Below are 13,454 nucleotides of genomic sequence, written 5' to 3'. Positions count from 1 at the left end.
CGTTTGCAGCACTCAGTGAAAAGGGAGAGAAATGCTTATCGGAAACTCATCGAATCCGCATAGTTCCCTCTTTGGTGACACTCAGGATTATCCAGGAGAGTCCAACGGACTATCATAGTCAGACCGATGCACTAATAGTGGGTGATCCTGAGGTTGGCTGGGTGATGTACAAAGGCGATCTCGCGAAGTGGCCGGCGTTGTCCTGTGCTAGAGAGGAAGCTGAGCTGGTTGGCCGTCTAGTTGGTGTTACACCTTTGTTAGGACGCGAGGCAACGAAGCAGGCAGTTCTTGACAAAATACGTTCGGTGAGCCTGATTCATTTTGCTGCACACAGAGATGCCGAGAGAGGAGAAGTTGCACTGTCCCCGGTTCGCGCGCATGGGAGGTTTGACCCCACACCGCAAGAAAGAGACTATCTGTTAACAATGTCTGATATTTCAGAAGCTAAAGTCTGAGCCAAACTGGTTGTACTAAGCTGGCCACAGCGAAAATGGACAGATCAGATCCGAGGGAGTTATTGGAATCGCTCGAGCTTTCTTAGGATCTGGTGCTCGCTCGGTGCTGGTTGCATTATGGGCCATAGAGGACAAAGCAACAAAACAATTTATGACTCGTTTCTACGAACACCTCGTTAATAGAGAGAGTGCCAGCGAATCTCTTCACCAGGCCATGAAGTGGATGAGATATAACGGATTTACAAAACTTTCTCAGTGGGCTCCCTTTATACCGATTGGAGATAACGTGACATTTGAATTTGGAAAACCAGCAAGAAGTAAATTGTTTCCTTTTTGTTTACATGTTGACATTGTTGAAAATTTGTTCTTCAGAAATAGTATCTAATTTCCAGCTTTATGTTTTATGTCCTTCTTTCATCCTTAGACAAGGGCGTAGTACCCTCCTAATTTCGATTCCTACTTCTTGATAGGAGTCAGTTGTCTTATATATATAGTAAAGCTTGCCTTGAACAGAGGTATCGTTTCTCCTAGGTGGTATTGTCCGATTAATTTTCTCTAAGTAGAAAGTCCGAGGGAAAATGAGGTCGTTCATCGTAGACGTTACATTCGTTCCCCGCAATTAATTTTTTTGCAATTAAGTTTCAGGTTAGAGAACCCCATCTAAAAAGGAGGCAAGACGAGCAGAAAAGAAAGTTCCTTTAAAGAGTAAAATTTCGTGAATAGAGAGACAGTCACTTTTTGGCCAATCGAGAAACATTACAGTTTCTTTTTACACTGATGCAGAGAAAATGATTAGAAAATTTAAATACTGTGTGAAATTATTTCACGGAATATCAAGGATTAATTATATGCCTAATAATCCGTAAGTTTCTCAATAGATGTTGGCAAACCAAAATGCTTTTATGAAAAGTTCAAAGTTCGAATATAACGCGCGCTTTTATTGGTTGAAAGAGGGTGCTCTATCAGAGTACAGAGCATGGAGCTGAGCTAAAGCTCTCACGCCATCAGCCAATTTGTACCATGTCCAACCATTTTGCGGACTTCTCTATAGCACTATTTCTTTAACTGATAGTAAAATTTCGGAACAAGCGAGCCGACAAAAATTTGTAATAATATAACCAAACCGGCAAAACTATTGAATTTTTTACGAATCATGACGGTGTTATAGCGACTGTGATTACGCTAAGGTCCATCGAAGTTCCGCTCATCATGGTGACCTCTGGTTACCACTGTGAAACAACACTTCAGTTTCGTGCACCGTCCACTTCCTGTGTGTTTTACAACAGAACAGAGCACAGTCAAGGTTTCTCCATTTGATAAATTATCTGCCCCTAAAACAAACTCGTGTAATTCGTACTTTTTTATTTGACGCTATCTTTCTTTTAGAAAAGAGTTATTGTGACCGTATCTTGGAAGATCGTAGATAGATTAATGATGTTTCCCATTGCTTGTCTATATTCATCTACGTTTTAATGTCACAAATTAAATCATGCAGATTTTCAATATTTGTTCGTCTCCAAAAGATGACTTTCAAAAGATTAGTTTGAATTCATTATCCTACTGCACAAAGCGGAATACAAATAATGCGTAAATAGAGTACAAATATCCTGCAATATCTATCAAGATAGATCCTGAATTGTTTTACCTTTTCTGCTGGCAGTAATTTTGATGGCGGTTAACTTCATCAGGAAATAACCAAATCGGGACTTTCTTGCGTCGGCGAAGGGAATACAAAGTACAAACAGACAAAGAGTCGCGTTGAGTGCAGTTAACAAACACGCACCATAAGCTGAACAAGATGAACGTTTACATATCAGCTTGACAAAAAATAGCAACAAAGGCTATCAAAACATTAAACCACAACCCAACAATCATCGCGCATCATGCCTAACCCCTGTTGTTCGAAGAGTGAATAACGCTATCCACTGGACAAATCGCTATCCAGTATCTAGCACAGTACCTTTTGTTACCACTTATCGGCTGGATAGAGAGGCCAACAACTGAGGCCAAAAGTAGTGGCCAGACGTTTCCAAACTTGTATCTCCATGGTACAAGCCGAATAACTTCATGAGTTTCAACACCGGACTGTGTATTTCGTCAATAAATCTTAGCAGTGGTGTTCTGAGATTTTTTGAGTCTTCAGCTGGATCGTATATAGATCGTATATATTAACACTTTTTTTGAAAATTAGCCACGAGCACTTGCCAGTCTTCTTGAGATTACGAAAATTAATGGCGGAGCGGTTTTCAAATCGTAATTTCTCGCCCTAGAATTGACTTTAAACTAAAATTATTATTGAAAAGGCTTTACTAATCGCTAAAAATTCATATTATAATGAAATAACTGAATTTTTCGGGTTTTCAAATTATAGGGCGGTTTCATAAGAGTGCTCCTTTAATCCACTGTTTCACAGGAACTATATTTAAGTTATATTGATATTTAATTATATTTAATAATAATAATAATAGGTCTTGATTGCTTTTAAGCAAAAATACATGCTAAAACAAGAAAATTTACATAAAAATACTTACAAGGCTATCTGGTTTTCGTTCGCTCCATTCGACTGTTACTGCCTTGTTGGAGGCCACAAACAATTGGGCCTTCAACATTGATAGAGGCAGTCTAAATGCAGTTGTTTTTCTCGACCTAAAAAAGGCTTTTGATACCGTTGACCATACAATTCTTGTGTCTAAATTATTCGAATATGGTATCCGCGGTATCGCTTATGAATGGTTTAGGTCATACCTAGATAATCGCAATCAACAATGTTTCGTAAATGGTTCGCTCTCAATTAGTCAAGTTCTCGCTTGTGAAATTCCGCAAGGAACAATTCTAGGGCCTTTGCTTTTTGTTCTACACATAAATGATATTCCTAATTGCCTGTCCAATTCAGTTGCACGTATGTATGCCGACGATACTCACCTGGCCTTTGCCAGTAACAACATAGAAATGATCAATGATGTTATGAATCACGACCTATCCAATGTTAATACATGGCTCACTGCAAACAAATTTACCTAAATTCATCTAAAACTGAATTCATGTTAATTGGATCGCGGCAAAGGATAGGTACTTACGATACTTCCCCTAAACTAATCATAGGTGGTGACATAATTAAACAAGTTAGCTCAGTTAAATCTCTGGGTGTGCATATAGACGAAAACCTTTCATGGAATATGTACATTGAAAAAATAGCTAAGAAAATCGCATCGGGCATTGGAGCAATTAAACGTTGTAGGCCTTTTGTTAATCGAACCACGCTTGAGTCCGTTTTCAATGTCTTAGTTCAACCGTAATTTAATTACTGCAGCGAGGTCTGGGGGCATTGTAACAAGTGTCTTTCAAATAAGCTCCAAAAGTTGCAAAACCGGGCTGCCCGTATTCTGACCTTCTCCAGTTATGACACAAGCGCTGATCCTCTTTTTGGTCAACCTAACTGGAGACGGTTAGATACTCAGCGACAAATACAAGTGGCCACCATGGTCTTGCGCCCGACTATCTTGGTTCTCTTTTCACTACATATGATTCTCCTTGTAATCTAAGGAACTCTGAAAACAAACTAGCTGTTCCTTTTCCCCCCACCAATTTCCTGGAAAATAGCTTTAACTATAACGGTGCGGTTATCTGGAATAGCTTGTCCCATGAATTGCGGCAAGCAAAATCACTTCAATCTTTTCGAAATGGTTGTCGCAATTTCTTCGTCGTAATCGACAAAACGCACACGGCATCTATGTAAAGCAGAATTTCTTTATTTTTTCTATTTCACTTTTAAATTTTAGATCATGTTTACATAGATTAAAGTAGATTGTAATTGTAATAATAGATTGTAATAATATTATTATTTTATTATTATATTTTATTATTTTATTACATATTATTATTTTGGTTGCTAGCTTTTCAATAAGTAGAGCACCAAATCAACACTTTGCAGAGCCGTCAAAAGGCATGTGATATACCCATTTTTCTGCCCACACACAGTCGCTCTTGTCCTTTTCGCTTATTGTAGGAACCGTGTTCTTTTATAAGTAAAGTTCACTCGATAAGTCCTACATATTGATACCAAAGACTATTGCCAGGAATTACTATACGTAACGTAACTATGTCATTCAATTTCAGTCTCACCTATGAGTCGTAGGTGTACTTCAGCAAGTGCAGCTTAAAGACGCCCTCAGTAAAGCGAGGACTGATTTATGGGAAAATTACCGAGAGCTATCTCTGCCTATTGAGCTAGAGCGCTCTTGTTTTGCTCCATTGAAGCGAAATGAATGATTGAATCATTTATATGTTGAGTCAACGATAATGCTCAAAGCTACTGACCTTAAAAGTGGATGATGTTGCTCAAGAAATCGTTTGTACTCTTTTTTGTAGGAAACGTTTAATAGGAACTGTATACCATCATTAGAGTAAGAAAGTTTTTGAGGAAAATCTGACGGTCACACAATATGCCTACAGGGAGGGCTGCAGCTGTACAGACGCCTTGATTCAAATACAGCATAATTACTTAGTGGCACTTGATGATAGGGATTGTAATTTTGTTAGGCTTTTTGCGATGGATTTTTCGAAAGCCTTCGATAATGTGAAACACTCGTTAGTAGGGCAAAAGCTAAAGGCTCTTCCTCTCAATCCTTATCTTGTCGACTGGAACTTAAGTTTTCTAATGGATAGGAAACAAAGACTAAAATTTAAAGGTCTTATCTACAAATGGCATTATGTGAACAAAGGAACAACCCAGGGTAGTGTCAGTGGGCCTCATCTTTTCAATTTGTTTATCAACGATTTAGCCATTAGAGATAGTGACCTTACCAGCATAGTTAAATATGCTGACGACACTACCTTACTAGTCAAAGTATGTAAAAATGAAATTGATCTTTCTCAAGAGGTTGTCAATCAGTTTTTCAGTTGGACCCAAGATAATACCATGGTATGTAATCCCAAAAAATGTAATGAAGTAATACTTTGTAAGAAGGTTGCTCGTGATATAGACCCTGTGAACAATATAACGCAAGTTTCTTGTCTAAAAGTGTTAGGGGTTACTTTACAGAGTAATCACAGGTTTAATGAGCATATTAAGGGTAAGCTGCGGGAGGCCAATAAGTGTCTTTATGTGATAAGGAGTTTGCGCAAAGAGGGATATGAACAACTAGATGTAGATTAAGATTTTAGATCAATTGTTTTACCTAAACTAACGCATGGTCTATCCATATACGCCTCCTCAATACCTGAATTAACAACGGTCCAGAATTTTCTACAGCGCTGCTTTAAACGCAAATATATTTCGTACCAAATTGATATATATAGTGTATTAGAAGAGGTTGATCGCTCACTATTCAAGAAGATCTCCAGTATGCCCGGTCACCCTCTGTACCCTTCTGTCCCTAAAACGAAAGAAAGCTCGGCGCGCCTGCAAGTTCCTAGTAGTCAACTCCCTAGGGTTAATACCCAGCGTTTTAAAAATAGTTTTTTTAATAGGCTCTATTTTAAATATAGAGTAGCTATCTAATGTAATGTCATATTATGTAATGTTGAACTTGAACTTGAACTTGAACTCTATTTTTATTTAGACACGGTAAATCTATTCGTATATCGTATATAGTGCTTTTTATAACACTAAGACAAAGGCTATTTCACTAAATTTCACAAGGTTTCCGTATAAATAGAAAAGTGTTTTTTTAGTAATCTACGTCACAATGGGAGTGACCGCTGACCGAATATAAGTTGGCCGTGATTACGAAAATTAATGGCGGAACGGTTTTCAGCGCAGCGCAAAATACCCGAGCTCATGACATGTCAAGCCATCGAATAAGGTGAAAAACAAAAATGCATTAAGTTTTAATAGCAGTGGTCATTGGGTGGTTTTTATATTATAGTTAAAACCTTACACGTACGAGGGCTCAGATTCTTCGAAAAAGTCCTTTAAATCTGCCAAATATAAAATACAAAAAGTAACACGTTTCAAAGCTTTTCATGTTGCAGTTGCTCTAATACCTCACAAGCATTCCTTCTTTTAAAGCAATGATTATTTTCTTGTTGGGACCTCGGGTCTACAATTTGGTGTATCACACATCGCAACAACACAAATCCCTTTACTCTTTTCGCATTGAGGCTACATTATATCGAACATATTTCGGACATATTACACCCTCGCCGAATACAGTCATCGCCGTTACCAAACACACACACTCCTTTTCTTTGCCATCACTCATCACGACATTACGCTCACAATCTACAGAAAAATTTTCTCCTCAAGCCTTGCACCGATGGAAAGTTGGTGACTTATCCTAGAAATGAGTTGAGAGAGGAAATTTAAAAAAAATATCTCATTGTGGCATGTGAATGATAAAGACACTGAGGTTTATAGAGGTGTGTGAATGGATGAATCTTCCCAAAGAAAGTTCTTATGAAGAACATTCAGTTGTATAGTAAATAGTATAATGGTAAAATTCCAAGGAAAAGAAAAGCTTTCCTTCATTAGCTCTCAAAACTCAGATACAATATTCAAGGCACTTATCAAGTGGTCGTGAAATTGTTATCATCAACACATTAGATGCACTTACCCATTGTGAGGTTGATAAAGCAGTAAAAGATAACGTGGCCCTTAAGAATTGTCATCTTTTCCAGACTCTATTGAAAGACAAAAATTAACAACTTCTGTATCATTTGAATAGTTAATAGAGTTTGTTATGACGATCCATTTGCACAGAAAATTACCAAATTAAAATACTTATCGAGATCGAAATTAACCTGAGATTAATCTGAAAAAATGGTCATAATGGTGAATCGTAATAAACCATTGTGACCAGCTCCCAGTTGGCTTGTTAGCTCGGTTGGTAGAGCACTGCACTTGCATCCTAGAGGTCATGGGTTCGAATCCCGTACAGGCCTGAATTTTTTAGGTCCTAATTTCACTATTGCTTAAATAGTGTTCCTAACTGTGAAGATCGTTCATATATGTATTTCTTTAACCGGCGCCGCAGTTCAAATATATGATTTTCATATATTCTTAGCATTTGACTCATCATCTCACGGGTTTATTATGGCATCCAAGAGGTCATGGGTTCGAATCACGTACAGGCCTAAATTTTTTCAGGTCTTAATTCCACTATTGCTTAAATAGTGTTCCTCACTGCGAAGATCGTTCTTACATGCGTTTCTTTTACCGTAGTTCAAATATATTCTTAGCATTTGACTCATCATCTCACGGGTTTATTTCGAATCGCAATCATGACCAGCTCGCAGTTGGCTTGTTAGCTCAGTTCGTAGAGCACTGCACTTGCATTGCAGGGGTCATGGGTTCGAATCCCGTACAGGCCTGAATTTTTTCAGGTCTTAATTTCACTATTGCTTAATTAGTGTTCCTCACTGCGAAGATCGCTCTTACATGCGTATGAGTAGCTTGTAGACATCAATTGTAAACATTTGCAATAAACATGGTGATGCAACTAACCAAATGTGAGGCTGACCAAAAATAGGATAGTCAAAAAAAAATAGTCATCTTCCTGAAGGCCTCTTTTAAAAACAAGAATAACAACAATAAACGAAAAGAACTATTTTAATATCTTTTTATGTGACCACACGTCTTTTGCCAGAGTAACCAGCTTCGCCGGCTGAAAGCCAGTTAAAAGAATTGCTACATTTCATGATTCGTTTTGGAAAAAAGAAACCGGATATTTAGTAAATAAACCTCTTCGGGCGGCTGGTATGTCGGCTGATAATGTCCTCGGCTGAGAGATTGTCCGAAAAATGAATATTTGGTCGAAAAGCCAAGCTTCGAGGGCAATTATGAAATTTTGAGGACACTTTCTCAGCCAAGGATTTTATCAGCCGACATACCAGCAAGCCAGAACGGGGTTTATCCATTTTATAACCCTCCCATAAATTTTCACGTCGCAATTAAACTGCGCGTAAACACAGTGAAAAGGCCAGTGGTGATCTGATGGCGAATGCGCGTGATTGACGCAAGCGAGCAAAAAAAAAACAATTTGGTTTCCTTCCATGTAAATATATAGGAGAACGGAAAAGTTGAAACTCTTGTGTTGACTATGTTTCTTTTTCACGGAAAAAATCGGGGGACAAATATCGACGCGGACGGGGGTTATTGCGTGATAATTGTCCTGTGAATTTGCATCACGTGATGTAAAGTAACCAATAAAATCGCGCCAAAATTAATGGTGGGTTACAATGCGTGATAACTATCCTGTGATTTTGCACCACGTGACGTAAAGTAACCAATAAAATCGCGCCAAAACTAATGGTGGGTTATAAAATCAGATAATACCTTTACCGGAATCGACCATAAATAACATTCTCTGGTGTACATTTCGCACGCTTAAAATTGAAAACCTCTATGTGGATATCGTATTCGATGATCTAATACATTACACAAACAATAGCCAAGATGAAAACCCAGTGGCCAAAGCTACCACTTGGCTATTTAAAATATGATGAGTGAATTTTCGGTTGTCTGCCTTCATCGCCGTCAGCTACGAGGGTTCCCTAAGGTTTTTCCTTTTTTTGCTTCTCCCTTTCCAATTAAAACTAATACTCCGAATTCCATTATGCCCTGGAGCTACTGGACGAAGATCCACTCTGTCGCTGTGCCGTTGGTAAATCATAGTTCTTTTCTAATTCGCTCATAAAATTTAAGGTATCTCCATTAACGTTTTTTTTACCTTTATCAGCAGGTTAATTGTAAATTGTAAATTGTTCCTACTGGATGCTCAGATCAAAAACTGTAACCGTCAAGACTTTCTTGTTCGAAGACGATTTCAAAAGGTCTACACCAAACTGGAACGACAAAAGCAATAACAAATAAATATGAAGGAAGGCGAATCCACCTTTAGCTGGCGTAGAGAGGGAGAAGTGAAAGCTTGAAGCTAAACGTTGCTTAGCAATTCTCTCTTGCCAAAAAAATCTATTTCAGCGAAGAAATTGCTCTGGTGAATTTTACATTTTGTAAGACGAAAAAGAAAAGACACCGTTGATCTCCAACACAAGCTATGTTAGACTCTTTCTGAGAAGAAAAGGTTCAATCTTGATTTTCATTCTGCGGGCATTCTTACTTTGGCGGCCAGATCAAAGTGGAGCATTTGCACTATATCAACGTAATGAACTGACAAATAGTTAATATGTGTCAGCCGAATTTTAATAACTCTTAAGCCCTTGTAAGACGTTTTTGGGATAACCGGGGTCGAGATAATCAAAGGGCATAAGCTTTTTGATAAATCTTTTGATGATTGCTGCCAGCAAGGCGTAGGATTGCCCGCAAAGCTAAATAGTTTTAGGTATTCTTTCTTTGTAAATATAGTTAAATCAATGGAATAATTTACCTGAAGACGTTCCGGAGACAAAAACTCTGAAAGTTTTCAAGAACAGATTCAGATGACATTTTACTAATATTTATGAAATGTTTTATTATGAATTTCAATCAGAAGTAATTTAGAATTTAAATTTAAATTCTTTTAGGAGGCAAACTTGAGAGGGTAACCTCTTTTGTCTCCTTTTCACCTTCATGTGAATTTGAATTGCGAATGAACAGGTTTGTTGATTGTAAATCTCGGTATCATACTTTCATTATCTTTCCCACATAACCGTCATTCTTTCTCTTACTATCGTTAAATTTGCATTAATTTTCTCAGTGTCACCTCCATAGCCATCTTTCTAATTTGCAGAGCTGTGGAAAAAATCAGAATTTACGATTTAAGCAAACCGAACAGGCAAAAAGAAACCAATAACATTGCTGGATCTGAAACAGACCTTTAAATTTTTCAGAAAAATGTTGTTATTCACACTTTACTAAAGGACATCTGTAAATATCACCATGTTAATTAGTTTTGTAGTGGTATCATTTGTTGATGACGAAGGACGTACGAGTACAGCTTGATCATGAAAAACTGGGGTTCCATGACTTTAGCAGTAGTGTGGCATCTAGTGGCAGACATACAAGGGAGAACGTGCTCGTTTTAAATCACTTTTTATATTTTTCGTGCCTTCTTTATATGTAAGGATCGTTGAACTTAACTTATCTTTTAGTACATTTGCATGAGGCCATGAAAGCGATATCAGTAACGTGACTGATGCTTAATGATATGCATTACAAATACGTATTTCAAATCTGTGCAGTTTCTTGCGGCGATGATTTTTCGAATCGAAGGATGGAATACATTCCTCTCCAAATAGAATTGCAAATACTCCTCAATTCTTTTCCTTGCCACAACATAAAACAAAACCATGTTTTAATATCCAATGCTTATAATGTTGGAAACAATTTGGAGAGAAGCCACTCTTTTCTCACACTGATCGCACTTCTAAAACTTTCCAAATATTGAAGTTTACCGTTATTTTTTTGTTCAAATTGCGAAGTTAATGTATCGCTAAAAATTAGGCTTAAGATTTCATGCACCAGAGCTGTTTTTAGATAATTAAGGAAACTACAATTCCCTTGATATACAAAATGTCCCTACTATCTCTTTTTTTAAATCTAGACTGTAAGCGTTTCTCCTTTCCTGATTTCCTTTAAGCATGTACAGTCTACATGTTTTTTGCATTGTGTGCGTGTTTGAACTTTTGTATCTTTTTTAACACTTATTCGTTTATTTATTTATTCATGTATTTATATTATTTCTTTGCCTTTTTGCCTCTTTTTTCCTTTTTATCTTAATTATACTCTTTCAATAATCGTCAAGCATGTAAACTGTATTTTTATTCCTAGTTAAAGGGGAAATTCATAGTCATAGGCCCCGTGGTTTCTAAATGAATTTATCCGCCAAATATAAATATAATTGTAAATATTGTAAATATTTTAAGGAAAATAAATCAACCAATCAATACTTCAAGTAATTTTTGGATTTCAGTTTACTGAAGAAACAATTCTACCTAACAAGATTATCTAATCTCGAAGAAACTGTCAGAGAAAAACTTTTCAATGCGCATCGCAGAGATAGTGCATGTCAACTTCGATCGACGCGGTAATAACTGAAAAATATTTGTATCAGTAACACATCTAAGGTGCCATTATGAAACCATTGTCAAGGTAACTAAAACCGAAGAAAACGTTGATCATCAAGAAAAAATTCAACACGTTACCATCGTTGGCGCCAGGATTACAAGTCATTTCGTAATTGCTTCTTCTCTGAGCTTTGTTAGTTAGTTTTATATTGTGTGCTTCCTTTGTTTGATTTGCAAGATATAAAATTTTGCTCTTTTTAATTTTGGGTTTGGTTAATTTTTTTCTTTAGTTCACGTTTAGTTCTGTGTCAGTTTAATTTACTTTGCGTCCGGTTTAAGTTTAGATTAGGTTAATTTCTGCGTGATTAAGTCACAATTGTTTTATACCGCTTTGTTTTCGTTTTGTCGAAGAAATAAATGTAACCGCGTTTAGACAGTGTAACTGCAGCCATAATAATGATCATAGCCAGAACGATAAGTTACATACAACAGTAAATTTGCTCGTACACTGCGTCCAACTTTCGAGGTGAGGTTGTGAATTTCTCGGTATACGCATATTTTCATGCGCCGAACAATCGATTTTACAAGCACATCTACACATCGTAGCGTCTCAACAAGTTATCAAACCATAGTGTAATTTTGATACAGATTTTAACGAAAATGTTTTGAAAGGTTGCTCCCTTAATGAATAAGGTAAACGTGAAGCAAAATTATCTTTTTATATACGTCTCTTTTCACCCGGCTCTGAAATATACTTGGGAAATTTCTGACAATTCTTTATCCTTTTTAGACGTCAAAGTTTCAATTGAAGGTAACGGTTTATGCACTAGTGTGTATTACAAACATACAGACTCGCATAATTACTTGTTATATTCGTCTTCTCATCCATCTCACGTTAAGAATTCCATTCCTTTTTCTCAGTTTCTAAGACTTCGTCGTTTATGTAGTAATGACTCTGATTTTCACCACAAATCAGAGTCAATGTGCCAGTTCTTCGATAAACGTGGTTACCCTGTTTCCTTCGTTCAAGCGGGTTACCACCGCGCTCAACTTATTGATCGACATTCAGCACTACAAACGTCGCATAAGGAAGATTCCGACCGCATTCCATTCACTCTCACGTTTCACCCTCACAACCACTCAGTTAAATCCATCATTCTTAAAAACTTCAAATTACTTCAAAACGATCCAGAGACAAGCCCTATCTTTTCGCAGCCTCCGCTCATTTCATTCAAACGCGACAAAAACTTAGGCAATTTTTTGGTCAGAAGTTCATTTCAGACTAATGAGCAACCAGGCACTTTTAAATGCGCTCGTGCACGATGCAAAACGTGTCCTTTCATTCACAACACTGATAAAATATCGGGACCTAAACGATCCATTAAGATCACCGATCACTTCACGTGCACCTCCGCTAATGTAATCTATTGCATAACTTGCACTTATTGCAAAAAGATATACATCGGCGAAACAGGCAGAAGACTAGGTGACCGATTCCGAGAACACCTTCGAGACGTGGAAAGGAATGACAAGGACACATCTAAACCAGTCGCTAGACATTTTAATTTACCTAATCATTCTAAGCAACATATGGCAATCTGCGGTCTTTCCTTGCACTTAGGTGGCACGGAAAGCCGTAAAAATCTTGAACAAAAGCTCATCTTTCAAACCGGCAGTCTCAATCCCGCAGGGATCAATGCACGCTTTTCATTTCACTAATTTATTCATGTTTTTCTCGTTGCCATGCACCCACCAATAACGTAGCTCCATTTTCTGCCTTTAAAAGCACACACAACCCACAATTCCTCTATTCGCTCCGACGAAGGGCTAACGCTCGAAACGTCAGCGTTTGTAATCATTACGGTGGCCAATTTACCATTTCAACTTTGTTGATATATCCAAATTATCTTATTAGCAAAGTTTTCTCGGTCCCCACTGCAACTTACGCGCCGTAACTCATTTACAGTAAGGACCGACGAAAGGATGGCTGAGAAGAATTTAATTCCCAGAGCTGAGACCCTCAGGGTAGAAAGCATAGCAGTAGAAAATATCGGA

The 13,454-nt window shown here is 37.5% G+C and overlaps 1 non-coding gene across 1 annotated transcript; it reads left to right on the top strand.

Moving 5' to 3' along the window:
• The first annotated feature begins 7,693 nt into the window (after positions 1 to 7,693).
• Positions 7,694 to 7,766, top strand: Trnaa-ugc (transfer RNA alanine (anticodon UGC)). The gene has a single exon. It is a non-coding gene; the product is annotated as a tRNA-Ala (tRNA).
• Positions 7,767 to 13,454: the final 5,688 nt, after the last annotated feature.

The sequence above is a fragment of the Stylophora pistillata genome, chromosome 7 (assembly GCF_964205215.1).
Source record: "Stylophora pistillata chromosome 7, jaStyPist1.2, whole genome shotgun sequence".
Taxonomy (NCBI): Eukaryota; Metazoa; Cnidaria; class Anthozoa; order Scleractinia; family Pocilloporidae; genus Stylophora; species Stylophora pistillata.
Note: the sequence above shows the minus strand (reverse complement) of the source record. Positions and strands in the feature narration are given on the sequence as shown.